Below are 27,912 nucleotides of genomic sequence, written 5' to 3'. Positions count from 1 at the left end.
GCCTGATTTGGGGCTCGAACTCACAAACCATGAGATTGTGACCTAAGTTGGACACTTAACCAACTGAGCCACCCAAAACAGCACTTTTAAAAGATAAATTCCCCAGTTGGGGGTCCATTTTCCCTATGGGGTATCTGGAATAATTTAGGAACCAGCCGTGTCTGAGAGGGTAAAATTCACCCCATGCTGCCATCATATAAGTGTGCTAAATGCCTCCCTTCCGAAGAGGCTACACCAGTGGGGAAGTCTGGGGTGGGGGGGGGGGCTTCCTGTAGACCACAGAAGCCACCTGCAGTGAGTTTAAGCAGAAACAGAATTTATTATGGGATATTGGGGTGGGGGGTGGGGCTCCCAGCATCTCTGGGTCAGTCCAGGAACCAGGCCAAGAGGCTCTGCGGGGGAGCAGGGCCGTGCCACTGCAGGGAAGCTCCAGGGAGCGATTCTGTGAGCCCCTAAATACCCCGGATCCTCTGCTGCCTCCCTGCCTCCATGGGAACCTGCCTCATCTTCTTGCTGCCGGCTCTTAAAGTTTGGCTGCTTATGTAATGGGTGAGCCTGGTCATGTGCCTGCACCCTAGTTCTGGAAAACAAAGTTTCTGGCTTCTCTGGGGAGTCAGGGACACAGAAGGAGGACATTCTCCAAAGTTTTAGGGTGTTCAAGGATGCTGAACAGGCAGAAGACACATATACATTAGAAGTAAGTAAAGGTAAATCACTTGAAAGTCCAGGCCATCTGTACCTCATCATCTGGACAGCATGCCGGCTAGCGGCTTCTGTCATTAGAGTAACATCTCCATGTTAGCCCTCCAGTGTGCAAATCCTATCCAGGCTACCCGCCCCCCCCCCACCGCCGAGGGGCACAGGTACCCCAAAGTACACCCTAGCTCTGGTCCGTATTGCTGTGCCATTCAGTTTACAGGCTTCTCATGGCCCGTGCAAGCCACTGGGCAGGGCGGAGGTGTTGATTCGGTACTTCCCTTGGGTCCCCTCCACTTCCCTCCCCTTCCTTAGAAATATGTTGAGGGTCTAATCTGCTCTAGACTCTGGGGACACGATGTTGTCTTACTCCCAACACAACCTTCTACCTATCATCAACTCCACGGAGGCCCGTGGGCACAGCTCATGTGGCTGGATGAGACCTGCCCAGAGGCCAAGGGCAGGCCCACGTGCCCTGATTCTTTTATATGTGTAAGGAGGAAGATACCTTTAGTGGAGGATCCCAACAGCTGGGCTTGCCTGGAAGAATCCCTAGCTGGATCACCCCATTTGTTACGTACGTTCTCTAGTTTCCGTGTTGCTGCCTTGTTGCTAAATGTCTGCCTCTCCACAACGGAAGTCCCTTTTCTTCCATTTCCAGTATATTTTCCTTTATTTTTATTTTATTTTTTTTTAAATTTTTTTTTCAACGTTTATTTTTATTTTTGGGACAGAGAGAGACAGAGCATGAACGGGGGAGGGCCACAGAGAGAGGGAGACACAGAATCGGAAACAGGCTCCAGGCTCCGAGCCATCAGCCCAGAGCCTGACGCGGGGCTCGAACTCACGGACCGCGAGATCGTGACCTGGCTGAAGTCGGACGCTTAACCGACTGCGCCACCCAGGCGCCCCTATTTTTATTTTTTAAAAAAAATTTTAATGTTTATTTTTGAAAGAGAGACAGAGACAGAGCATGAGTTGGGGAGGGGCAGAGAGAGAAGGAGACTCAGAATCCAAAGCAGGCTCCAGGCTCTGACCTGTCAGCACAGAGCCCGACGTGGGGCTTGAACTCATGAGTGGTGAGATCATGACCCGAGCTAAAGCTGGACACTGAACTGACTGAGCCACCCAGGCGCCCCATATTTTCCTTTAAATCCTCACTAACATCCCCCTTCTGCCAAGTTGATGCCGTTTCGACATTCCCAGACACTTTCTTCAGAGGCCTCCCCGCTTCTGCTGGCTTAGCTTTACGTTCCAGTGGCACCCCACTTCTGGTACCAGACTTCATATTCATTATCTGCCCCTGCGAAACAGATTACCCCAAAACTTAGCAGCTTAAAACAATAGCAAACATTGGTTGTGTTTCACGGTTTCTGTGAGTCGAGAATTCGGGAACAGCCTCGCTGGGCGATCTGGTTCCTGTGCATTCATGAGGTTGCAGTCAAACTGTCAGCTGGGGTGGCTGTCATCCGAAGGCTGGACTGGGGCTGGAGACCTGCCTCCAAGGTGGCTCACTCAGATGTTTGGCAAGGGCGCGCTGGCTGTGGTGAAGGCCTCGCTTCTTCTCCACGTGGCTCTTCCGTGGGATTGCTTGAGCAACCTCGCGCAACATGGCAGCTGGCATCCCCCGGAGAAAATGATCCAAGAGGAAAGGTGGAAGTCACACTGTCCTATGACTTAGCCTTGGGTGTCATGCACCATTTCTTCTGCGGTGTTCCATTGGTCACACTGACCATCCCTGACTCAGTGTGAGAGGATATACACAGCAGCAGGGAATGCCAGGATGTGGGGCTCATTGCGCCATCTCGGAGCTGGTGACCACAAATAGTTACAGTTCGTTAAGTGTTTCTCATTGTAAAAGTAATTTATTTATAGAAATTTAGGAAAATTCAGATTAGCGCAAACTACCCCATAATAGCTCCATTCAGAGAAAAACCACTGTCAGCATTCTGGGGTAGATGTCATCAGCCTGTACTTTAAAGTTTTTTTAAGTTTATATATTTTGAGAGAGATAGAGAGGGAGAGAGGCAGAGAGAGAGAAAGCACGTGCGTGAGCAGGGAAGGGGCAGAGAGAGAGAATCCTAAGCAGGCTCTGCACTGTCAATGCAGAGCCCGATGCAGGGCTTGAACTCACGAACCCTGAGATCATGCATGACCCAAGCCGAAATCAAGAGTCGGACGCTTAACTGACTGAGCCACCCAGGGACCCCTGAGCTTTAAAAATCTTTGCAAAAATTGGGTAATACTGGACAAAATCGTTTGTGACCACTGTTTTTTCAATTAATAGTACAATCACAAAATATGCTTCCCAGACATCTTTTTTTAATGGCGACATTGTATTCCTGGGAGCTTTGAAAACCTGAGGCCTGGGTCCTACCCCAGAGATTCTGATGTGATTTGTTTAGTGGAGGGGTAGGCTCGGCAGGTTTTTAAAGCCCCTGGATAATTCACATATGCTGCCAAGGTTGAGGACTGCTGCTCTAGGATCTTTGGTCCTGCAGAAAGATGTGTGTGTGTGTGTGTGTGTGTGTGTGTATACGTGTGTGCACGCATGTGTGTGTCCCAGATGTCTTCAAGTTTGCATATTCCCAGGCTCACAGTTCTGGGGTCCTCCTTCCTGAGAACCCCATTCCACAAATTATGGAAGAGCCTGGGGATCTTTCCCAAGTGTTCCCGGATCCCACCCCCTGGCCCCCGTTCAACCCTCCCAGCACCCCATCGCCTCCTCCCCCACTCCACCTCACTCCCCACTGCAGGGGGTTTTACTTTATTGGTCACTTCCTGCCTCTGATTTCCTGTTCATACTGAGCACTCTATCCCATTCCTCTCTCTCCCCTCGGACTGTTTCCTTCTTTCTTTCTGTCCTTGTCAACTTAATGCCGGTTTTCACTGACCACCAGCACACAGCTGTCAAGTTTCACAGATGTTTCCTGAAGGTCTGCAGTTAACCAAGATGTGTCGTTTCCAGACTAAATTACTCTGCCCTAAAGTCCTTGGGTCGACTCCTGCAAACCCTGCTTCCTCCAGCGGTCAGCATGCAGCTGCTGGCCAAGTTCCAAAATGCTGTCCCTTTCTCTTTTTTTCTTTTTCCTTTTTTAAAAAATTTTTAACATTTATTTATTTTTGAGAGAGAGAGAGACAGAGCATGAGCTGGGAGGGGCAGAGAGAGAGGGAGACGCAGAATCCAAAGTAGGCTCCAGGCTCTGAGCTGTCAGCACAAAGCCTGACATGGGGCTCAAACCCACAAACCCTGAGATCATGACCTGAGCCCCTGCTCAGGAGCCCTTGCTGTTCCTTTCTTAATCAGAACAATTTAACTCCTTTGTCTGTGCATCTCCCTTAGTCCATGTAGTTCCAAAAGAGATGATGCACTCTCTGTGAAGAATCCAGTGACTCTGTACTCCTTCCAGGCAAACTGTCTCTAACTGGAGCCAGTGTTTAAAAAAAAAAAATAGCATCTCCTTCTTCCTTCTATTTGTTCAAATCTTCAGGGATTTTAGCAAGTTATCTTAATAGCTAGAGGGCCCTGCTGACTTCAGTGCAAATATTCTGGCCAGAGATCCGAGGTCCTCAGATGAAACCTAACAGTCGAAGGGGTCAGGGGTTCTGTGGTTCCGGAGAAAGGCAGCTGGCGTCTCAGCAGATTTTCCTAAAAATTTGGGCTTGGGCCACATCTGTTCTGTGGGGAAAGCAGGAAGGAGAAAGGGAGGAATAGGAGAGAGAGCACAGGAGGCTAAAGATTAAAACAGAACGATATAGTTCCCCCTAAAGTTAAAGTCTCTGGTCCCAGGAAAGGGAGGAGAGAGAAACAGGGGGAGGAGGAGTCTTGGTGACTCGGAGGCCCTATGGTCCACCCTCCCTCAGATCCCAGGATGTGCAGGGAGATAGCCACAGCCAGCCTTGGCCTTATGGGATGGACTCCTTCCAGCCAAGCTGCCTGGGAAGCCAGCTGCCTCTTCCTCTCCTTCCCTTCCCTTGTATTTTCCCAAGAGGAGAGAAGGCTTTGTTTAAAAAGTCCAACATGGGGCGCCTGCGTGGCTCAGTCAGTTAAGTGTCCGACTTCAGCTCAGGTCATGATCTCATGGTTTGTGAGTTCGAGCCCCACGTCAGGCTCTGTGCTGACAGCTCAGAGACTGGAGACTGCTTTGGGGTGTGTGTGTGTGTGTGTGTGTGTGTGTGTGTGTGTGTGTGTGTGTGTCTGCCCCTCCCCTGCCCACACTCTGTTGCTCTCTGTCTCTCAAATAAAAATGTAAAAAAATTTTTTTAAAAAAGGTTCAACATGAAACTTCATTGTGTATATCCATCCGATGGGTGAAAATTAGAAGGTTGTGTCATGCCAGCTGTTGGCCGTAGTGCGGGTGGGAGGGGAACTCTGGTTCTCTGCAAGGGAGTGAGGTCAGGTGCGCCATTTTGCAGAGCAGTCTGAAAGGACTGGTGCAAGTTAACCGTGTGAATTCCCTGCTGCTGGCTAGGCAATGTGCCAACCCTTGGTATACGGGCCAGAGACACTCTAGCCTAAAGGGACATATGAGAAAGTGCTCATTCAGCATTGTTTGTGGCAGGGGAGTACCGGGCCACTCAGGAGGCCGTCCCTGGAGGCTCCCGTCCGTCAGAGGAAGGGAAGCAATGTACACACAAATTGACATAATTTCTGGAACAGACTGCATTCAAATTCAAGGTTACACATTAAACACACAGAAAGGCTGCCTATGAGGAAAGGGATTGTGAGTGGGAAGTGAGGGTTGTAATGGATTAAAAGTGGTTCCAAATTCCTTGGCGTTGCATTCGTCCAGAGATGGGGCCTATACCTCTGGATGGGCTTCTGACTGGCCGATAGAATATAGCAGAAGTGATGCGGTGTCAGTTTCCAAACGGGGGTCTTAAGAGATTGGTAGTTTCTACCCCCTCTCTCGTGGAAGTTTGTCTCTGGGAGCTCTGAGCTGTCATGCAATAAATCAACTACTCTGAGTGCCCCAAAGTTGGAGAGGCCATGTTTAGGCACTCTGGTTCATGATCCTAACTGATCCCAGCCTTCCAGCCAGCCCCCACCCCCCAAAGTCACCAGATACATAATTAAAGCCTTCTTGGATCCTCTAGACCAGCCCACCTAAACTGATTATGACTGACCTTAGTGGATGCCACATGGGGCAGAAGCATCACACAGATGTGTCCTGCTAAATTCCTGATTCACAAAATGTGATAGGATAATAACATCACTAAGTTTGGGGCCCTTTTGTTGCCCAGCAATAAATAACTAGGATAAGGATAAAAGGCAATAAATCATGAAAGCCCTTGCACTTAGCAATGATGAGGCTTAGTGGCATAGAAATATACGGTGTCCCATGAACTGAACCCTCCTGCCGTTCTTCTGGGCGAAGAAGAAAATTCCTGGATCTGCCCATGCAGCATCAGCCCTGTGGGTGGGGAGGGGGAGGCCGATTGATCCTTGGAGAATACCAGTGCAGAGTCCGTGCAGCTGACGAGTAACAGGAGGGAATTTACTTTCCCATTCATTTGTTCCACAGCCTAGAAGTGGTGTACATCTGGTCAACTTAGCCACCATTAAAATTGTTATGGAAGTGTTAATATGTTTTCAGAGTTAAAATCATTGAGATTTCTAATCATGAGATCAGAAATACCTTGAAATGTTCTTCTTAAGAGATAATAAATCAGCTCATCTGAATTAGAATTGACCAATATTCGCTAAATACTCATTATATGTCAGGGACAGTACCAGTGCTGGAGCTAGAAATGAAGCCAAGACACAGGTCTGCCCTGGGAGAAGGCAAAGAAAGACATTAAACAATGAACTTGCACTCACCACCTGTCACAGACCACTTCGCGAATTTGCAGTCCCTAGAGTTTTCTTAAAGACCTGATAATCTGCCACTGTTTATAATACTTAAAAAAAGTTAGTGTGTTTTTATACGATGAAATATATTTATATATTGCCCTTCTTGCAAAGCATCAGTTTGAAGGATGATGGTTGATATCATCATCCTTCGATATTTGGTAGATAATTAAGTTGCTAGATCATCAGGAATTTTGGATTTTTTTTTTTTTTTTGGCCTCTAAAAATTCAGTGGAATCAAGGAAGATTCATTGTCAAAATTCAGGGCTTCTGGGTGAATTGAAAAAAAAAACAGAGGGGCGCCTGGGTGGCGCAGCCGGTTAAGCGTCCGACTTCAGCCAGGTCACGATCTCGTGGTCTGGGAGTTCGAGCCCCGTGTCAGGGTCTGGGCTGATGGCTCGGAGCCTGGAGCCTGTTTCCGATTCTGTGTCTCCCTCTCTCTCTGCCCCTCCCCCGTTCATGCTCTGTCTCTCTCTGTCCCAAAAATAAATAAACGTTGAAAAAAAAATTAAAAAAAAAAAAGAAAAAAAACCAGATTGTATTAATAGAGTATAAGCTTTATTTTTAAATGTGTTAATTTATATCCCGTCTTTTACAAAATGATTTGGGATGGCTTACAGAAGTATGTACCACACGAAGAAGAAAGAAAAAAATGATGTGGAAATCAGGGCAAAAGAAAAGTAATAAGCAAGAAAATGAAAGAAAGGCATCCTGATAGAAGCAGAAGAAATAAAACTATCTCTTTGCAGATAGAATGACATAAGGAATACACTAAAAAACTATTAGAAGCAATAAATAAGCTAAGCGTGGTTGCAGGATACAAGATCAAGGTACAAAAGTCAATTTTATTTTGATATAGTAGCAATGAGTAAAGTGCAAATTACATTAAGAAAACAATTTCAGGGGCGCCTGGGTGGCGCAGTCGGTTAAGCGTCCGACTTCAGCCAGGTCACGATCTCGCGGTCCGTGAGTTCGAGCCCCGCGTCGGGCTCTGGGCTGACGGCTCAGAGCCTGGAGCCTGTTTCGGATTCTGTGTCTCCCTCTCTCTCTGCCCCTCCCCCGTTCATGCTCTGTCTCTCTCTGGCCCAAAAATAAAATAAAAAAACATTGAAAAAAAAAAAAAAAAAAAAGAAAACAATTTCATTGACAATAATAGCATCAAAAAGAATCAAATACCAAGAAAAATTTTAACCAAGTATAAAACCTATACTTTGAAAACTACAAAACATTGTTGAAAGAAATTGAAGAAGTCGCAAATAAATGGAAAGACATCTCATGTTCATGGATCAGAAGACCTAACATTGTTAATTAAGACGGTGTCACAGACTGAGTTGTGTTTCCCCCAAAAGATGTTGAAATCTTAACCCCCAGTACCTGTGATGTGACCTTATTTGGAAATAGGATCTTTGCAGATGATTAAGTGCAGGTGAGATCATTAGAATGGGCCTATTCCAATATGACAGGTGTCTTTATAAAAGGACATCTTCACAACATGTGAAGACGAAGGCAGAGATCAGAGTGATGCATTTACAAGACAAGGGATGCCAAAGATTGCCAGAAAACAACCGAAGCTGGGGGGGGGGGGAGGAATGGAACAGATCCTCCCTTACAGCCCCCAGAATGAACCAGCCCTGTCAACACCTTGACCTCAGACTTCTAGCCTTCAGAACTGTGAGGTGATACAGTTATTTAAGCCACCCAGTTTGTGGTGCTTTTTGGTGGCAGTTCTAGAAAATGAATACGGGTGGCAATACCCCCCAAATTGATCTACGGAGTCAACGCAATTCCTGTCAGACCCAGGTGATTTCTTGGCAGAAAATGACAAGCAGATTCTAAAATTCATACGAAATTCAAGGGACCCCAAGTAGCCAAAATAATCTTGAAAAAAGAAGAACAGGTTAGAAATCTCACCGTTACTGATTTCAAAACTTACTGGAAAGCTATAGTAATCAAGACAGTGTGGTACCATCATAAAGAGAACACATTGCTACAAAGGGCCATATTTCATTCTTTCTCATTGCCACGTAGTACTCTATTGTGTATATAAACCACAATTTCTTTATCCATTCATCAGTTGATGGACATTTAGGCTTTTTCCATAATTTGGCTATTGTTGAGAGTGCGGCTATAAACATTGGGGTACAAGTGCCCCTATGCATCAGCACTCCTGTATCCCTTGGGTAAATTCCTAGCAGTGCTACTGCTGGGTCATAGGGCAGGTCTATCTTTAATTTTTTGAGGAACCTCCACACTGTTTTCCAGAGTGGCTGCACCAGTTTGCATTCCCACCAACAGTGCAAGAGGGTTCCTGTTTCTCCACATCCTCTCCAGCATCTATAGTCTCCTGATTTGTTCATTTTGGCCACTCTGACTGCCATGAGGTGATATCTGAGTGTGGTTTTGATTTGTATTTCCCTGATGAGGAGCAACGTTGAGCATCTTTTCATGTGCCTGTTGGCCATCCGGATGTCTTCTTTAGAGAAGTGTCTATTCATGTTTTCTGCTCATTTCTTCACTGGGCTATTTGTTTTTCGGGTGTGGAGTTTGGTGAGCTCTTTATAGATTTTGGATACTAGCCCTTTGTCCGATATGTCATTTGCAAATATCTTTTCCCATTCTGTTGGTTGCCTTTTAGTTTTGTTGTTTCCTTTGCTGTGCAGAAGCTTTTTATCTTCATAAGTAGACCCTACTTTCTTAGACATGACGCCAAAAGTGTAGGCAACAACAAATAAACTGGACATGGTTAAAACTGAAAGCTTCTGTACTTCAGGTGGCATCAACAAGAATATAAAAAAGACAACCTACAGAACGAGATGAAAATTTTGCAAATCATATGTTTGATGAGGGACTTCACACTTAGAATATATAAACCATTACAACTCAATAAGAAAATGACAGGCCAGGTTCAAAATGGACAAAGCGGGGACTCCTGGGTGGCTCAGTCGGTTAAGCGTCCGATTTTGGCTCAGGCCATGATCTTGTGATTTGTGGGTTCGAGCCCCGCGTTGGGCTCTGTGCTGACAGCTGGGAGCCTGGAGCCTGCTTCAGATTCTGTGTTTCCTTCTCTCTCTGACCCTCCCCCGCTTGCGGGATAATTATGGGCACTTAAGTGTCTGTCCCTTTGATTATACAGTGAATGTCTCAGGGAGTTATTTCAGGGGCATGGAGTCCCCACCAGTGGATTCGGTGTCACCTAAGGGCTGAGATTTATTTCTAGGAAAGCAAAATATGAATAAAATAAAATGAAAAAATGAAAAAAATGAAAATTAAAATAAAAAATAAAAATAAGCGTTAACAATGTTTTTAAAAAATGGACAAAGCATTTTGGATGGGCAGCTTTCCAAAGAAGGTGTGCGTGTGGCCAAATAAACACGTGAAAAGATGCTCGACATCATTAGTCATCAGGAAAATGCAAATCAAAGCCCCAGTGACTTTATACCCACTAGGATGGCTATGATCAGAGGTAGATCGGAACAAGTCTTAGAAGGTGGAGAGATTCGAAGCTTCGTAGACAGCTGGTGAGAGTAGAGATAGCACAGCACTTTGGAAAACAGCTTGGCAATTCCTCAGATGGTTAAACTGAGAGTTACCATGTGATCCAGCAATTCCAGTCCTGGGATGTATCCAAGAGAAATGGGAACATATATCCCCACAAAAACTAGTACAATACACGAATGTTCACGGAAGCATTATTCATAATGGGAAAAAGTGGGAATAACCCAAGAGTCCATACACTGATGAATGGATAACAAAATGCGGTGTCTCCATACAATGGAATATTATTTGGCAATAAAAAGAAGTACCTGGTAGGTGTTACAACATGGATGAACTTTGAAAGCATTATGTTGGTCACCAAGGGCCAAATGTCACGTGATTCTGTTTCCGTGTTAATAGGCAAATTAGGCAGATTGATAATAGGGCTGAGGGCTTCTGTATCATCTGCGTTTTGAAACAGTCCACAGGATATTGGCAGTACACAAGTCACACAAGTCATAAACATCATTATTATGATGATTGATTTATCACTCATAACTTCCAACAGGAACCAGTGGAGAATTTCAGCTCCTGTGAATATCGGACTTAGCCTAGTAGCTGTGCGGTAAGTATTGAACAACGTGTTGGCCCCAAACCCTTGGGAGCTCCCTTAAGAATGCCTGAGGAGGACTGGGAGATACTGGTGTGTCCGTCTTTGGGTCAATGACTGGCTTGATGGACTAAACTTGTATAGATCTCTCCAGAGGGAGGAAGCAAAACTGATAAGCACAGAAGTACATCAAGTAGACTGTAAGAACAGCTAAGAAGGTCATAGGAGAAGGCAGACAAGGGGAGCAAGAGGCAAAACCAAAGCCATTCATTGTTTTTAAATCAACTTTAAATTTTCAGTTTTCGATTTACAGAAAAATTGTAAGGGCAACACAGAGTTTTCATATATTTCATGCTCAGTTGACCCTATTATTAATATATTAGCATGGTGCATCTGTCCCAATTAATGAACAAGCATCGATACATTGTTATTAACTAATATCAATGCAGATTTCTTTGGTTTTTACCTAGTATCCTTTTTTTCTGTTCCAGGGTCCCATCCAGGACTCTGCATGGCAATTAGTGACCATGTCATTTTAGGCTCCTCTTGGCTGTGACAGTTTCCCAGATTTTCCTTTTCCATCAGGTTTTTGATGACCTTGACAGTTGAAAGAATACTGGTCAGGCATTTTGTAGAATGCCCCCCACCCCCCTCGCTGGAGTTTGTCCGTTATTTTTCTCATGAGTAAAATGAGGTTATAGGTTTGGGGAGGAAGACCACAGAGGTAAAATGCCACTCACATCACATCATGTCAAGGGAACATACTGTCAATGTGACTTCTCACGGTTGCTGTTGACTTTCATCGCCCGGCCAAGGTAGGCTTTGTCAGGTTTCTTCTCCGTGAGGTCACCCTTTCTCCCTGTTGCCATACCTCCTCTTTGCAGGAAGTCGCCACGTGCAGCCCATACTTCAAATGGCAGGGAGTTCTGGTCCCACTCCTCGAAGGTAGGGTAGCTACATGGTTATTTGGAACTCTGCACAGGAGATTGGAACCATTCGTTTAAAATCTGTTATTAACCAGAGGGGGAGGTGGGGCAGGGAAGACATGTCTCCAGGTGTGGAATTGGTCTTCGATTCCTTTAGGGAAAAGGAGGAACTGGTGCTCCTCAGGGAGAAGGGCAAGAGGAAGGAGAGCTTGCGTGGCCTCTCCTTTCCTCACAAATGCCGTGAATGAGGGGCCGTGTGTTCCTGACGCCGGTGCCCCAGGCTGTCTCCGCTGTACCATCACGCTGACGCCATGCCCGGGAGTCTTGACCTAACGCATTCATGAGCTGCCCAAGCAATAGTGGAAAAGTTTTCTGTCTTTTTCCCTGGGCAGATTGTTTAAAAAAGAAAAAAAAAAAAAAAGGTCAGTTATAAAACCACAACAAAATTGTCGGTCCCCAAAGTATTTCTCCTCCTTCCTCTCATCTTTGAGTGGCCAGAACTGAGCTGTGTACGTAGACCTCCTGAGATGATGTGCAGCGAATGCCCCAGAGTCACCTGATCAGGGCGTGTGGGGGCCCTTGGGACTCGTGAGTGGGTGGGCCCCAGGTCTGGGAGAATGCCACCGAGAATTTTTCCACTCTGTGATGAAAGGAAAGATTCTTCTGGATTGGGCTGTTTAATGAAAGGCAAAAGCAATTTGGAAAAAAAAAAAAAAAAGATCTGGCTACTAAATGCAAAGGTTATTTTTACTGTACGGGGCAGCCATCTAATAAAATGCCACCGTTGCCAGAGTTTGTCTCTCCCCCACCCCGGGAAGCTTTATGGGCACTGACATGTGTGTCCTTTTGATTATGCTATGAATGTCTCAGGGAGTTCAGCGAGCGCCTGCCCAAGGTCATGGAGTCCCTGCCAGTGGACTTGGTGTCACCTAAGGGCTGAGATTTATTTCCAGAAGGAAATATGGATTTTTCCATTTGTTACAGTCACATAATGCTTCCTTAGTGCTGCCCGAGTCAGGCCATGAGCTCCGCCCACACGTCGGCCTGGGGGCTACAGGAGACATCGTATTCTCGGTTGCTATGTTCTTGGGCTGCCTGCAGACTCTGAGGCATGAGATGCAGTTTCTTGCTGAGTTCATGTGTCTTGGGCACGAATCCCTTGCAACTGGACGGAAAGTATTCTCTGGTGGTTGTCCGTAGACAGGTTTAGGACTAAGTACTGTGTCTGCATTCCTGAATCCCGAATCGAGATGTCAGACGAGCCATTGCCTTCCTAGCAGGTATCTGAAATCAACTTTCAGACTTTTCCTAACGCCTGCTGCAGGCTTCACGTCCTCTTTACGGAGAGACAGGCTGAGTGGTGGCAAAACTGGGTTGGACTCCTACATCTATCATTACTTACTATTTGACCTTGGACAATTCACTGGAACCTCTCTGCTGCTCAGTCTCTATAATTGCGGGAAGGGGTGACATGAAATGATGTCTACGTGATATTTGCACAACAGTGAATTACCAAAATTAAAGAGTGAATGGTGGAGAATACGTTTCCCCTTCTGACGCGGAGCTCCAGCTCCTGACTCTTAAAAAAACGACTCAACGATTCTACATTGCTACTACTTTTTTTTTTTAAGACCTTAATTTTTTACAGCAGTTTCAGGACCAGAACAAAATTGAGAGGGAGGGACAGAGCGATTTCCCACATATCCTCTGACCCCACACATGCATAGCCTCACCCATCATCAACTATCACTCACCGGAGTGGGACATTTGTGACGAAGGATGGCCCTGCCCATCACAGTCCCCCCAAGTCCATAGTTTACTTTAGGGTTCGCCCTTGGTTTGTGCATTCTGTGGGTTTGGACAAAGTATAATGGCACCTATCCACCACTATCATATCATACAGAGTATTTTCAATCCCCTAAAATTCCTCTGTGCTCTGCCTGTTCACCTCCCCACACCTAACCCTGGCAACCTCTGATCTCTCTCTCTTTTTTTTTTTTTTTTTTGATGATTATTTATTTTTGAGAGAGACAGAGACAGAATGCGAGTGGGTTGGGGCAGAGAGAGAGGGAGGCACAGAATCTGAAGCAGGCTGCAGGCTCCGAGCCGTCCGCACAGAGCCTGACGCGGGGCTCGAACTCCCGAGCCGTGAGATCATGACCTGGGCCGAAGTGGGACGCTCAACCGACTGATCCCCCCAGGCGCCCCACCTCTGATCTTTTCATGGTCTCCGTAGTTTTGCCTTGCCCGGAATGTCACCTAGTTAGAATCATACACTGTGTAGCTTTTGCAGATTGGCTTCCTGCATGTAGTGATCTGCATCTAAGTTCCCTTCGTGTCTTTTCATGACTTCACAGCTCACTTCTTTTTAGCACTGAATAATATTCCAGTTTCTGGATGCACCGCAGTTTGTTTGTTTATCCACCCACCTACTGGAGAACATCTTGGTTGTTCCCAAGGTTTGGCAATTAAGAATGAAGCTGCTATAAACAGCTGCGGGTAGGTTTTTGTGTAGACATAAGGTTTCAACTCCTTTGGGCAAATACCTAAGGAGCGCTATCGTGGGATTGTACGGTAAAATTATGTTTAGTTTTGTAAGGAGCAGCCAAACTGGCTTTCAAAGTAGCTACCGCACCAGCAATGAATAAGAGTTCCTGTCGCTTCACATCCTCACCAGCATTTGGGGTCAGTATTTTGAATTTTGGTCATTCTGATAGGTATGTAGGGATGTCTTGTTGTTACAAACCATTACTTTTTTTTTTTTTTAAAGCCTGCTTTTCAGCAGATCATCGATATGGTTTTTTTTTTTTTTTTTTTTTATGAAACTTATTGACAAATTGGTTTCCATACAACACCCAGTGCTCATCCCAAAAGGTGCCCTCCTCAATACCCATCACCCACCCTCCCCTCCCTCCCACCCCCCATCAACCCTCAGTTTGTTCTCAGTTTTTAACAGTCTCTTATGCTTTGGCTCTCTCCCACTCTAACCTCTTTTTTTTTTTTTTTCCTTCCCCTCCCCCATGGGTTCCTGCTAAGTTTCTCAGGATCCACATAAGAGTGAAACCATATGGTATCTGTCTTTCTCTGTATGGCTTATTTCACTTAGCATTACACTCTCCAGTTCCATCCACGTTGCTACAAAGGGCCATATTTCATTTTTTCTCATTGCCACATAGTATTCCATTGTGTATATAAACCACAATTTCTTTATCCATTCATCAGTTGATGGACATTTAGGCTTTTTCCATAATTTGGCTCTTGTTGAGAGTGCTGCTATGAACATTGGGGTACAAGTGCCCCTATGCATCAGTACTCCTGTATCCCTTGGGTAAATTCCTAGCAGTGCTATTGCTGGGTCATAGGGTAGGTCTATTTTTAATTTTCTGAGGAACCTCCACACTGCTTTCCAGAGCGGCTGCACCAATTTGCATTCCCACCAACAGTGCAAGAGGGTTCCCGTTTCTCCACATCCTCTCCAGCATCTATAGTCTCCTGATTTGTTCATTTTGGCCACTCTGACTGGCGTGAGGTGATACCTGAGTGTGGTTTTGATTTGTATTTCCCTGATAAGGAGCGACGCTGAACATCTTTTCATGTGCCTGTTGGCCATCCGGATGTCTTCTTTAGAGAAGTGTCTATTCATGTCTTCTGCCCATTTCTTCACTGGGTTATTTGTTTTTCGGGTGTGGAGTTTGGTGAGCTCTTTATAGATTTTGGATACTAGCCCTTTGTCCGATATGCCATTTGCAAATATCTTTTCCCATTCCGTTGGTTGCCTTTTAGTTTTGTTGGTTGTTTCCTTTGCTGTGCAGAAGCTTTTTATCTTCATAAGGTCCCAGTAATTCACTTTTGCTTTTAATTCCCTTGCCTTTGGGGATGTGTCGAGGAAGAGATTGCTACGGCTGCGATATGGTTTTTTAAATGTGTATTTATTTATTTTGAGAGAGAGAGAGAGAGAGAGATCATCAGGGGAGAGGCACAGATAGAGGGAGACAGAGATTCCCAAGTTGGGTTAGCGCAGAGCCCCCGTGCAGGGCTCCAACTCACAAACCATGAGATCATGACCTGAGTTGTAATCAAGAGTCGGACGCTTAACCGACTGATCCACCCAGGTGCCCCAAGATTGATACCGTTTTTAGGGATCCCGGTCGCACAAATCTGAACATGGTGATTTGCCACGGTTAGACCTTAGACAATGGCTCTGTCTTGGGTTTTCGCTTTTAAAAAGCATTTCAGGGGCGCCTGGGTGGCGCAGTCGGTTAAGCGTCCGACTTCAGCCAGGTCACGCTCTCGCGGTCCGGGAGTTCGAGCCCCGCGTCGGGCTCTGGGCTGACGGCTCGGAGCCTGGAGCCTGTTTCCGATTCTGTGTCTCCCTCTCTCTCTGCCCCTCCCCCGTTCATGCTCTGTCTCTTTCTGTCCCAAAAATAAATAAACGTTGAAAAAAAAAAATTTTTAAAAGCATTTCAAGCATTTTATTTTATGAGAGAGCCGCTAAAGGCTCACCACACACTCTGGATATTTAGCTGTGCCTATGCTCTTGTGTGCTGTGAATGTATTAAAAGAGTAGCCAGTCTGAATGGCTACAAAACTTTTTTTTTTTTCATGTTTTATTTTTTTAAGACAGAGAACATGAGTGGGGATGGGGCAGAGAGAGAGGGAGACACAGAATCGGAAGTAGGCCCCAGGCTCTGAGCTGTCAGCACAGAGCCCGACACGGGGCTCGAGCTCATGAACTGTGAGATCCCGGCCTGAGCCGAAGTCAGACGCTCAACCGACTGAGCCATCCAGGTGCCCCTACAAAACTTCCTTACGAAGCTGCTAAACAGCTACGCCGATACGTTCATTTCCTGTGGAACCGATAGGAGTTATACCAGTAGCTTAGGGTACAAATCTATTCATATTTCTTCTAGTTAATCACTTGAATGCTCCCTCCCCCTCAAACTCTGTTGTGATAAAGTGTAATATCTTGCTTTTGATTTTTCCGAAAACCCAGGGCTTTCCATTCTCCTGCTTCTGAAATACCAGATGCAGAGGGAACTGGAGAGTCAAAATCCCTTCTTGCTCTTGCCTCTCTGCGCCACAAGGTGGCACCGTTGAACACCAGCCTGCGCAGCCCTGTGGAGGGGAGGAAGTTCCTCTTCTGCATTGCTGTTCCTGCAGTGATGTTCCACACGCAGGCTCCAGAGTCCGGTCCCTTGGTTCATGTTTGGATATTATTCCCCCAAATGAAACCCCAAGCAGCGTCCACCAGCTTTTGGGTGCTGCGCCTGAATCACCCACCACCGAGACTCCCGTGTTTTTCCTGGTAAGCATTATGGACTGAATGTTTTGGCCCTGTTCCCTCCCACCCTCCCCTGCCAAATTCATACGTTGAGGCTCTAAACCCCAACATGACCGTATTTGGAGATATAGGGCCTTTGTAGAAGTGACTAAGTTTAGTGAGGGCCCTGATCTGATAGGATTAGGGCCCTTATAGGAAGAGGCACCGGGGCGTCTGAGGTCTGTCTTCCTCAGTGAAGCACTGAGAAAAAGCCACGTGAGGACGCAGCGAGAAGGTGGCTGTCTGCAAACTGGGAAGAGGGCCCTCCCCAGAACGTGACCACGCTGGCACCCTGACCTTGGACTTCCAGCCTCCAGAACTGTGAGAAAATAAATCTCTGTTGCTTAAGCCACCAGTCCGTGGCAGTTTGTGATGGCAGCTCGAGCAGACGGACAGAGTGAGTTTCTCACTGCGTGTCGGCCGGAAGGGACACTGTGGAGCTCACCGTGTCCATTCCTTTCAACATACTTTGATCAGGGTCACCCCGGTCTTACCTGACAGAGCCGTTTGGGAAGGGAGTTCTGGCATACTGAGTACCCAGGCCGTGGGTCTAACAGTAGGGGGAAGGGAAGAACATGGGATCCAGGTGGGCACGTCCGTGGTCCTTGCCCTGCGGGGAGAGGCATGGTCAGAGGAGGAACAGAGCAGGAGCGTCTGAAATGTGTGGCCTGGGACAGGGGTCCTTTTTCCCAGGCCTAAAGCCGGGCTGGCCTGGGCTGGATCCTGGGTCTGCTGCCCAGGAACTGTGAGCCTCGGGGAAGGTTCTCTGTTCTCTTTGTGCCTCACTTTCACCCCTGGAAAATGGGGGTGATCATAGGATTAACCTTACAAAATTGTCACGAGGATTAAATGTGTCAGTTGCGTCACATACGTAGATAACGCCTGGCATAGGGTAGCTGTTACTTCAAAAGCAAAACGCCCCAGCCCCTCTGAGAGCTCTCAAAGTCATCCACCACCAGTGACAGCAGTGGTGACTGCAAACTTATCCAAGATTCGGTACATGGGCCGGAGGCCTGGGGTGCCATGGTGCTCTCCACAATAAAAAGCCCTAAAGATCCCCTTCTCTCATGTTCTCCTTGGTCATCCTCCTGCTGGGCTGTCTCTCTCTGGCCCTTTGTCCCCGGGGTCCCCAGCTTTCCCATGTCTCTTATCTAGTCTTTACCTCCCCTTTCCTTGGAGAAGACACATTCCTTCTTGTCTCCCTGTCCCTGTACTATTAAGTCGTATCCTTTTCATATGAACATGAGCTAAGGGTCTCACCATCCCAGTCATTCTGTCAAAATATTTCTTTCAAAGAAATAAAATGTCCTCCCTCGTGGGTCCTGGTGGGGGACATTTTCTCCATCCTTCCATGTGCGGAAGTGAAAGCAGGGCCATGGTGTGCTTGGGAGGTCCTGCTACGCTGTCTCATTTCTGCATCTGTGTACCTTGTGGAAAAGTGAGCTCCCCAAACACAGGGGTGACGCTTTGTGAGTGACAGCAGGGCCTGGCTCCAGAGGCACAGGGGACGTGTATGGAGTGAAGGAGTTCACCTTTGGTCTCCGCCATGTCCCTTGGCAAAGCCTTGCAGGCCCTTCCTCGGCTCTCGGGAGGGGACAGTTCTCCACACCCTGACGCGCTCTGAGCTCCAAGCTCCCTTCTGGGCAAGGCGCTTTTCTAGCACCCATTAGTCATTTCCATTTTTATCTTGGCCCTGGGGCGTCCGAGAAGCTTGCTCTGAGCTTTTCCCTAGCAACACAGAACATTCGCAGCTTTGGCATTTAAAATTACCCCCTTCAGGTCGTTTCGCCTGAAACAGAAGGAAAGCAAAGTGGCTCAAAGTGCCGAGACTACTTGGGGACCCCTCCCCCACAAATGGTATGGATCAACGCCTGAACTCAATCTCTCATATAAAACCAGATATAAGACGGGGCGCCTGGGTGGCGCAGTCGGTTAAGCGTCCGACTTCAGCCAGGTCACGATCTCGCGGTCCGTGAGTTCGAGCCCCGCGTCAGGCTCTGGGCTGATGGCTTGGAGCCTGGAGCCTGTTTCCGATTCTGTGTCTCCCTCTCTCTCTGCCCCTCCCCCGTTCATGCTCTGTTTCTCTCTGTCCCAAAAATAAATAAAAAAAAAATTTGAAAAAAAAATTAAAAAAAAAAACACAAAAAAACAACCAGATATAAGAGGTAATGCTTACATCAGTGTGGTCAGATACCAGCTTAGTAAATGCACACTTTTAAAGGCACACATAACCGTGACTTGCTCCAAAAACAAATTGAGACAGCCATAGAGTTATAAATTCATAAATATATATAACCCGTTGTACAGATGAGAACCCTGAGGTACCCAGGCAGTGTGGCTTCGGGGTCCATGCTTTTAGCACGTATACTATGCTTCTAGAACTCCAAGGAGTCCAGGAAGTAATCTGTTTATCTGTACATCCATTTACTGAGCAGACTCACGATGATCCCCAGCGCTGTGCCACATCCACAGGGGGCGCTGGTCACCCAGAAGGGACAGCCTCTGGGAATTCCCCCTCCAAGGGAGCCTGCCACCCTGTGGTCCTCACCGCACAGAGGGGCTAAGTGAGGCATCAGGACCCCAGCCCCAGGAACGCACTCAGCCCTGCCTCTTAAGAGCGTGCGCCTCGGGCCCGTCACTTCAGCTCTGTCCTCTGTCCTCCGTTTCTTCCGCTGTAAAGCGAGAATCAGATCCCCCAACCCTCTCAGGTGGTTTTGAGGGTGGGATGCATTGGTGCTTGTGAAACAGCGTGCGGAGCACTGGTGCATGTGCAACCCGCCCCCCTCCCCCGGAGAAACCTTTGCCGTTTGCATTCTGCTTTCTGGGTCCATTTGTAGAGTCATTCAGCAAACACGCTTGGGTTTTTTTGTTTGTTTGGATTTTTGGCAGGGGGTGTGTGTGTGGGGGGGTGGTCGTTCGAGTGTGCGCTTGCCCTGGTGAAAGAGGGGTAAGGTTGAGCCCTCGAAGCTTGGAGGACTGCCTCCAGGGCAGGCAGAAGTGATTTTCCAGCGTGGAGCACGGCTGACAGCCGAGACGTGGATTCCGATTCCAGTCGTGTCACCCCAGCCCTATGATTTGGGGCTAGCCGTTTTACCAGGAGGGAGCCTCTTTACCTGTGATGGCACCCCTCGCCTTGGGCCGGTGAAGGTCTCAGACAGCATGGGTAAGGTGCCCCGGGGCGTGCGCTGCTGTTGGTACAGCTGTGTGGTCACGCCTGGGGATGAGGCGAGTCGGTGCCCTGAGTGGCAGCTCCTCACTGCGGGGAGGGCACAGCTCAGTGAGAAGAAAGGACCCAGGGCAGGGGTGGCAAGGCCCCACTGAGGGTGGGCGAGACAGAAGTCAGGGACAGCGCCTGGATGCCCTCTGGCTTTCTGCACCCCACTGGGGCTCTGCCGGGCCGGGGGGCTTTCACGGCCCACCCTGCCCTTAGGTCTGAGTGTTATTTGAATCAAACGAGACTGCCACCCTCCAAACCCCCTCTCGAGAGGCCAGCGGCCTTCAGGGCCACCGGGGAGCGGTTGTTTACTTACAATGCTTCTGTCTGTTTATAGCAGTGGCACTGATGAGACCCGAGCTGCGGTTGGGCCTGGGTGGCTGGCTGCCCCACAAAGACAGCTTTCAGGCCACACTTGGCTGAAAATCTGGGGACAAAAGCGGGGTGAGATAGAAGGCAAGGTCAGGCCCGGATCAGGCTCGGGCTGACAGGGAAACAGGCAGGCAGCTACCATGGTTTAAGTCCTTACTACCTACTAGACTGTGCTAAGGGCTTCACATGCATCTTCGCAGTTATTCGCACCACAGAGAGGCTGAGAAACTTGCCTCTGGCTGCTTGACTGCTTTTTCGGAGAGCTGGGGTTTGAGCCCTGATCTCTCTGAAGGTCTAGTGCTTCCCCCCCCCTCCCCCCACCCCCGCTGTTACTTTGCCTCCCCAGGTAAACTTAATACTAACAGTTGCTGTTTAAGATTATCTGTCGTCCTCAAAGCAGTTTAATAGATAAGGAGACTGAGGTTCAGAGGGGACCAGTGACTGGCTCGTGGTCACACAGGGAGGGAGCGACTGAGCTGGGGCTAGCTCCTAGCACCTAGCTCCTCCGAAAGGTGAGGGAGGGTCTCCTCTGACACTTTTCCTCTAGGAAAATGCACGGTGTTCCCCGCCCGCCCTGTCTTCCAGGTAGACAGGTCCCCCGGCTCCCCCTTCCGGCATGCTGCATGGAACGTGTCCGAGGAGGACAGGCGTCTGGCCTCCACCTCTGCCCTAGGCTCACCCGTCTCGCTGGGTCTGACAGGCCGTGACTGAGATCTGCATGTCCCACCCCCCAGCCCTGTACCCCCACGGCCTGTGAAGGAGGGACCGGACTGCCCTTTCCCCCATTTTACTGAGGACGACAGTGGAGGCTCCGAGGGTGAGGAGGGATTTGCCCAAGGTCGCCCAGCTACTGAGGGGTCCACGTGGTGGACGAACCCAGGCGGCCTTCACTCCAGAGCTCGGATGGCGGCTGCAGGCCCTCAAATTCCGAGGGCCTCTCTGCACTTCCTTTCCTGCGCCTGTCCTATCCTCTCCGGCAGGTGAGCCTGCTTCTGACCCCCTTTCCCCTCAGATCCCCCGCCTCCTCTCTCGCACGCCCCTGCTGTGTCTGTGCCCGCATCTCCCATCTCTCTCTCCCCTGTCGCCGGGTCTCTTGGAGCCTGCTGGCCAGATCAAGTCCGTGCCTTGGGCTGGGCTCCGGGGACCTGCCGTAGCAGACAAGCCCTTGTTCTGGCTCTGCCATCCTCGGGGCTGTGGGGCCACATGGGCCAGGTTGCTTCCCACCCCGGGCTTCATCTGTAAAATGGGGGCAATGATGGCTGCTCTGTGTCCTGGGGTGTTTCGTGGTTGAATGAATCACCGACAGCTTCTGCTACTCTGCCGCCACTACGAGGGGTGATAGCAGTATTTAATGAGCACTTACTATGTTCCCCTGCGCGGTGCTCCCAGAAACCCTCTCTTTCAATAAATGATGCAGAGTCTGGCTAAGTGATGGGGGGGAGGGTGGTTTCTGAGCTTCCTGTTCTCTGCTGTTTCCTCTTCCCCTTCCTCTCCTTCTCCCTCTGCCCCCTCCTCGTCCTTCTCCCTCTGCCCCTTCTCTCCTCTCCCCCCTCCTCTCCTTCTCCCTCTTCCCCCCCCTCCTCTCCTCTCCCTCTCCCCCCTCCTCTCCTTCTCCCTCTCCCCCTCCTCTCCTTCTCCCTCTCCCCCTCCTCTCCTTCTCCCTCGTGGGCCTCCCCCTCTCTCCTCTCCCTCCTGCCACCCTCCTCTCCTCTGCCCGTCGTGTGCCCCCTCCTCTCCTTCTCTCACATCTCCCCCTCCTCTCCTTCTCCCTCTGTGCCCCCTCTCTCCTTCTCCTTCCCTTCTTCCCCCTCCGCTCCTTCTCCCTCTTCCCCCTCCTCTCCTTCTTCCCTCTCCACCCCTCCTCTCCTCTCCCTCTGCCCCCTCCTCTCCTTCTCCTCTGGCCCCCATCCTCTCCTTCTCCCTCTCTCCCCTCCCTCTCCTTCTCCCTCCTCCCCCTCCTCTCCTTCTCCCTCTTCCCCTTCTTCCCCCTCCTCTCCTTCTTCCTCTGCCCTTTCCTCTCCTGATCCCACACAGCCCGGCCATGACAAGAGTGCCACATCTCAGAGCCCACAGAGCAAGAAAAGCTGCCAGATAACACAGGTAGAGGTTGGGGTGCCTTGTCCCTCGAGGATGTGGTTGTTTCACTCCTCACAAATGGATGGGCCCCAAGTCCATGGCCATTGCCATATCAGGGCCCTCAAAAACCATCCCCAAGGCAATGGCCAGGAACTGCACACCTCCTGTTTCTGGTTCTTACAACTCTGGGCAGATTTGCAGAAGGTCTGCTCCTGTCTCCCTGGGCCAGTCCGCCCTGGGTCTGATCCCACTAAGGACACCCCCACTCGCCAGGGGACGAGTGCTGCAGGGACTGGTCAAATTCCAGGGCCCTTGTTGGGCCACAGGGCTCACGTGGAGATACCGGTCCACACTCAGGTGCATTGCTCTCAGTTATCACCTTTCTCTGCCCGTCTCCTGAGATTAGAGTGACACAGAGCTGGCTCTGCACCCTGAGGGCAGGCTGGGCACCTTCCTCTTCTTTCTTTCCTGCGTGGGAGGCAAATAAGGAGAGGAATACCTTGTTCTACTGGCTCTGGAAGAGTCCTCTCCATTTCTCTGTCCCTCCCTCCTCATGGTCACCCGGCATGGGGCTTTCTCTGGCCTGACATGTCCTGGGCTCCAGCACTGGGGCCCACGTGCTCTCTTGCTGCACACCCTCTCTCTCTTCTGCCCCAGGTGGGAGAGGGGACCCTTGCACCTAACCGGCCCTGACGCGTTCCAGGAGGAGGTTTAGACCGAGGGAAACAGGCAGAACTGGCCTTTTTTTTTTTTTTAATTTTTTAAAAGTTTATTTATTTTGAGAGGGAGAGGAAGAAAGGGCACGTGCGAGCAGAGGAAGGGGCAGAGAGAGGGAGTTCCAAGCAGGCCCCACATGAGCACGAAATCCAATTTGGGGCTCAAACCCACAAACCATAAGACCACGACCTGAGCCGAACTCGAGAGTCAGACGCTCGACCGGCTGAGCCACCCAGGTGCCCCACAGCTGACCTTCTTAAAGCTGATTTCGGTTCAAGGTCATGTCAACCCAGAACTGGCTTGGGCAAACAGCCCCCCGAGTGGTCGGGCCTGTCTCCCTAGAGTCCTGTGTGAGGGTTGGGGCCACAGGCTTTGCTGATAGTAAAGGACCACTTTACCGATGTCAGCTGTGCAGATGTCGTCTTGCAGGGAGGTGGGAGGCCGGGCCAAGGCAGGAGAGAGGTGGGCCTGGGTCTCCAGGTCCGATGGCAGTGGTTTACAACTGCCAACCACAGGGTGTTCCCGGCATAGGCTTAACGAGGGGAAGTGGAATGACATATTACGGTTCTCCTCCTACGGGGGGTTTTGTCCAATAATGTTCACTTTGTTTCCATCCACCCCTGCCCAAGCCTCTGTGGGGAGATTTGTGCTTGGAATGAACTTAGTAAGATTTATGGACTTTATTAGTAACTTATGGACTATAAATAAGTTTCTCTTGGTCTCTACCGCTCGTGCACGTGGCTGCAAAGCCTTTCCCCCAACCTGCTGGGTATGCTTGAGGGGGCCTTGCTGGGGGAATGAAGAATGAGTCCTGGGCAGCCATCAGGAAGACAGGCGGCCTGCTACCCGAGTGGCTGACACGGAGCCATAGCAAGAGACACGAAAGGCGGATGGGGGTGGGATGGACACAATAAAGTAACGTGAACACAGAGAACGCAGAGGGCTAGCTTGACCCCCAAAACCTGCTCTCTCACTGCTCTACGGCACTCTCCAGGAGGTGACCCTGCCGTCTCCTCTTGTAGCCAAGCCCGAAGACAGCCAAGTCACCTGCCCTGCCTGGCAGGGGCTGTCACATGGTGATGATTCACTACGTTAGCCATTTCTTCATTGTCACCACCCCTGGCTGGTTCCGATTCAGGAAGGACTTGTCTGTTCATACCATGTGATCTTTCAGCAGGGCTCAGGTCAGGGGTTTACAAACGGTTACTGAGCCACTAGGTAAGCGTCCGTGGAGATGGGCACAGGGGGCGGTAGACCAGTATGGAGTGTCAGAGCCTGAACAGGTGGGAGGCCATCTGTCTGGGAGCGGGGTGTTGGCTATGACAGGAGGAGGTTCTATGTAGAGGGGACTGTTCCAGTGCAAATGTATTGAGGTTAGTGGGAGAGGCTAGAGAAAGAATGACGCTTAAGGTAAGAAGAGAAACTCGAACGAACCCCTGGAGGGTCTGGGAGTAGTGGCACATCCAGAGTTGACTTTTCTTTTTTTAATTATTTTTTTCAATGCTTATTTGTTTTTGAGAGAGAGAGAGAGACAGAGCGTGAGCGGGGGAGGGGCAGAGAGAGAGGGAGATACAGAATCGGAAGCAGGCTCCAGGCTCTGAGCTGTCAGCACAGAGCCCGACGTGGGGCTCGAACCCAGGAACCGCGAGATCATGACCCGAGCCGAAGTGGGACACTTAACCAACTGAGCCAGCCAGGCGCCCCCAGATTTGACTTTTAAATACCAGACAAAGGAATCAGGCTTCTTGGAGAAACGGCAGATCCCAGGGCAGGAGCAGGAAAAGCACGAGATAAGCCTCGACCACCTCCTTGTGTCAGAAAGTAAGCAGGTGGCCAAGGACAGATGGAGGGATGTGACACGGATGCAAAAGCCAGCCTGAAACGCTGCCCAGCAGCCAAATCTGGGACAATCCGACACCGAAAGAGGTAATGATGGCACCAGATTGTACAAAACGTTGAGTGAAACAGGAATCCATGGGTCCATACAGACAGAAATAAACATGTGGACCAATAAATAGGGACAGGAGAAAGCAGAATTGGGAGCTAATCCTAAGCAGTCGTCAGACAAACCCACCTGAAGAGATATTCTACCAAAGATCTGGCTTGTAGTCTTAAATTTTTTTTTTTACATTTTTATTTATTTTTGAGAGGCAGAGAGAGACAGAGTGTGAGTGGGGGGAGGGCCACAGAGAGAGGGAGACACAGAATCCAAAGCAGGCTCCAGGCTCTGAGCTGTCAGCACAGAGCCCGACGCGGGCCTCGAACCCCCGAACCGTGAGATCACGACCTGAGCCGAAGTTGGACACCCAACCAACTGAGCTGCTCAGGCGCCCTCTGACCTGTAGTCTTAAAGAGAGACTACTGCCGATTGGAGGAGACAAAAGAGATGTGGCAACTAAGTGCAACGTGTGATTCTGAACTTTGTCCTTTCACTGTGCAGCGTGGAGCTGGGACAACTGGCAAAACCCGACGAAGATGGAGAGATGAGATGGTCGCACCCGGTGAACCAGGCCAGTCACAGAGGACAAGCACGGTATGGCTCCACTTATACGAGGTTGTGGGGGGGGGGGTGGGGGCCTGGAACTTCCTGTAGAGACAGGAAGTAGCCGGTGGTCACGGGGGCGGGGGTGGGGTGGGGAGGAGGAATGTGGAGTTGGTGGGGACAGAGTTTCAGCTTGGGAAGATGGACAAGTTCTGGAGATGGATGGTGGTGGTGGTGGTTGTGGAACAATGTGAATGAACCTGATCTTACTGAACGGGACACTTAAAGATGGTTCAGATGGTAAATTTTATGTCATGTGTATTTTCCTGCAACACAAATGGGGAAAGCAGCTGGGTTTTGGAAGTGAACAGAGCAGGGTTGGACTCTCACCTCTGACACTGGTCGCTGGATGACCTCGGGTGACCTCGGAGGTGGCTGTTAGTGGCCTGCATGTGGCAAGCGCTCAGAACAGGCTACCTCCTCTTAACTGGTCATTGTGCGTCTTTGACTCTAACTGCAAGGTGGCTGGTTGGATTTTGCCCATCGCCTCCACCCCCAGACCCATATGTACAACCTGCCGGCCACTCAGAGCTCCTAAGCCTGCTACCAGTCTTCTCTCCAGGAACCTCTCCTGGGGACAGTTAGAGGGGCGGAGCGTGTCCCAGCCAAAGACACAGGTAGGACCTTACATGCTTGTATATGCACCTGCCGTCTCTGGAGGGGAAGTATGGACCTGGGAGGGACACGGGTGGGGAGCTTCTCCCTGTGAAACCCGTTCATGCCCCTGGAATGTCTTCCCACAAGCTGCATCTATGTAAATCACATAAATAAATACACAAGTCAGTCATTACCGAAGAGGGGCCCCCGTTCCCTCCTCCCTTTCCCTCGTCCCTCTCCTCAAGGCACTGCCGTCTTACATTAGCCCCTAGCTCTCCAGCCAAAACTGCTGCGGCCCTCGTTGAGGAATTCGGTGGATGTCTCCCTCTTTCTCCCTCTTCCTGTCAGCTCCGTGGCACTTTGAAACACCACTGTCCTCGGCTTCTGGAAAACCAGCGAAATCTATTCACGATGGGGAAGGGCCATGCCTTTGCAGTCACCGTTGGAACTCCTATGGCAAAGGGCACTGCCTGGCATGCTTGTACGTGCTCAAAAAAAAAAAAATTTTTTTTTTGAATGAACAAACCGTTAAACCAACAAAATAAAAAATATATAACAACGAGCCTCAGTGCAAAAGTAAGCTCAGGCATAATGGCACTGACACACTCCCCAAATCATGCAGGTGTGCAAATGGCCAGAAATAAAGGCAAAGGCCATCAGTTTTTAAATAAAGTAGTCCTGGGTGCGGGATTATGTTATTGTCTTGCAGAACGTTACCAACAGAGAAACCAGGTACGTGTCGATGTTTATGCAGGCTCTCTCAGTATTGTCGCAACTCCGTGTGAACGAAACGAAATTATTCCAACATAAAGAGCTTAATTTAGGTAATGTAGTAAGGGCAAACCTGATCTGTCCGATGAAGACAAATCTGTCGATTTGTGCATCATCAATGAACAAAGCGCATCAGATGTTACTGGAAGTTTGGTCAGGGCAGGGGCGCCTGGGTGACTCAGTCAGTTGAGCGTCCGGCTTTGGATTTTGGCTCAGGTCATGATCTCGCGGTTTGTGGCTCGGAGCCTGCTTGGGATTCTGTCTCTCCCTTTCTCTCTGCCCCTCCCCTGCCTGCTTGCTCTCTCTTCCCTTCAAAATAAATAAATGAATTTAAAAAAAGGACAGAAGGTTGCAGGGGCGGATCATGTACCTAAAAGGGGAGAGATGGGAAAGGGGATTTTTAATAGCATCATGTGGTCGATGTTGCCTGTGTTTGGCAAGGTCTTACAAGAAGATGAGATCAGCCAAAAAACTTTCCAGCTTGTGAACAGACATTAGAAGTAGGAAGGAGAGTCCAGATATTTGAGGATTTGCAATGTTAGGTAAGCAAACTGATTCGGGGCCCTAAATGGCAAGAAGCAAATGTCGAGAACCCTTGTGTGACAAAGGCCTCCATGCAATGATCAGATGAAAAATGTGCTGCCGAGGCAAACTTTTCAGGTGGACAGAACGGCTCAGGGAAAAAAGCGTTAAGGCTTGGCTTTTGCACATAAGTCCCATAGCGTCAAAGTTTCAATCAAGAGAGA

At 49.3% G+C, this 27,912-nt stretch overlaps 1 long non-coding RNA gene across 3 annotated transcripts in view; it reads left to right on the top strand.

Moving 5' to 3' along the window:
• The window catches only part of LOC115521941, a 40,943-nt gene extending 14,134 nt beyond the window's left edge, over positions 1 to 26,809 (top strand). The window contains exons 1-4 of one of the 3 annotated variants that reach the window (XR_003971209.1): positions 25,119 to 25,182; positions 25,697 to 25,789; positions 26,260 to 26,415; positions 26,744 to 26,809. This is a non-coding gene — a long non-coding RNA (uncharacterized LOC115521941). The other 2 variants (XR_003971212.1, XR_004343947.1) reach the window with 2 other exon arrangements.
• Positions 26,810 to 27,912: the final 1,103 nt, after the last annotated feature.

This window comes from Lynx canadensis, chromosome A1 (genome assembly GCF_007474595.2).
Source record: "Lynx canadensis isolate LIC74 chromosome A1, mLynCan4.pri.v2, whole genome shotgun sequence".
NCBI lineage: Eukaryota > Metazoa > Chordata > Mammalia > Carnivora > Felidae > Lynx > Lynx canadensis.
Note: the sequence above shows the minus strand (reverse complement) of the source record. Positions and strands in the feature narration are given on the sequence as shown.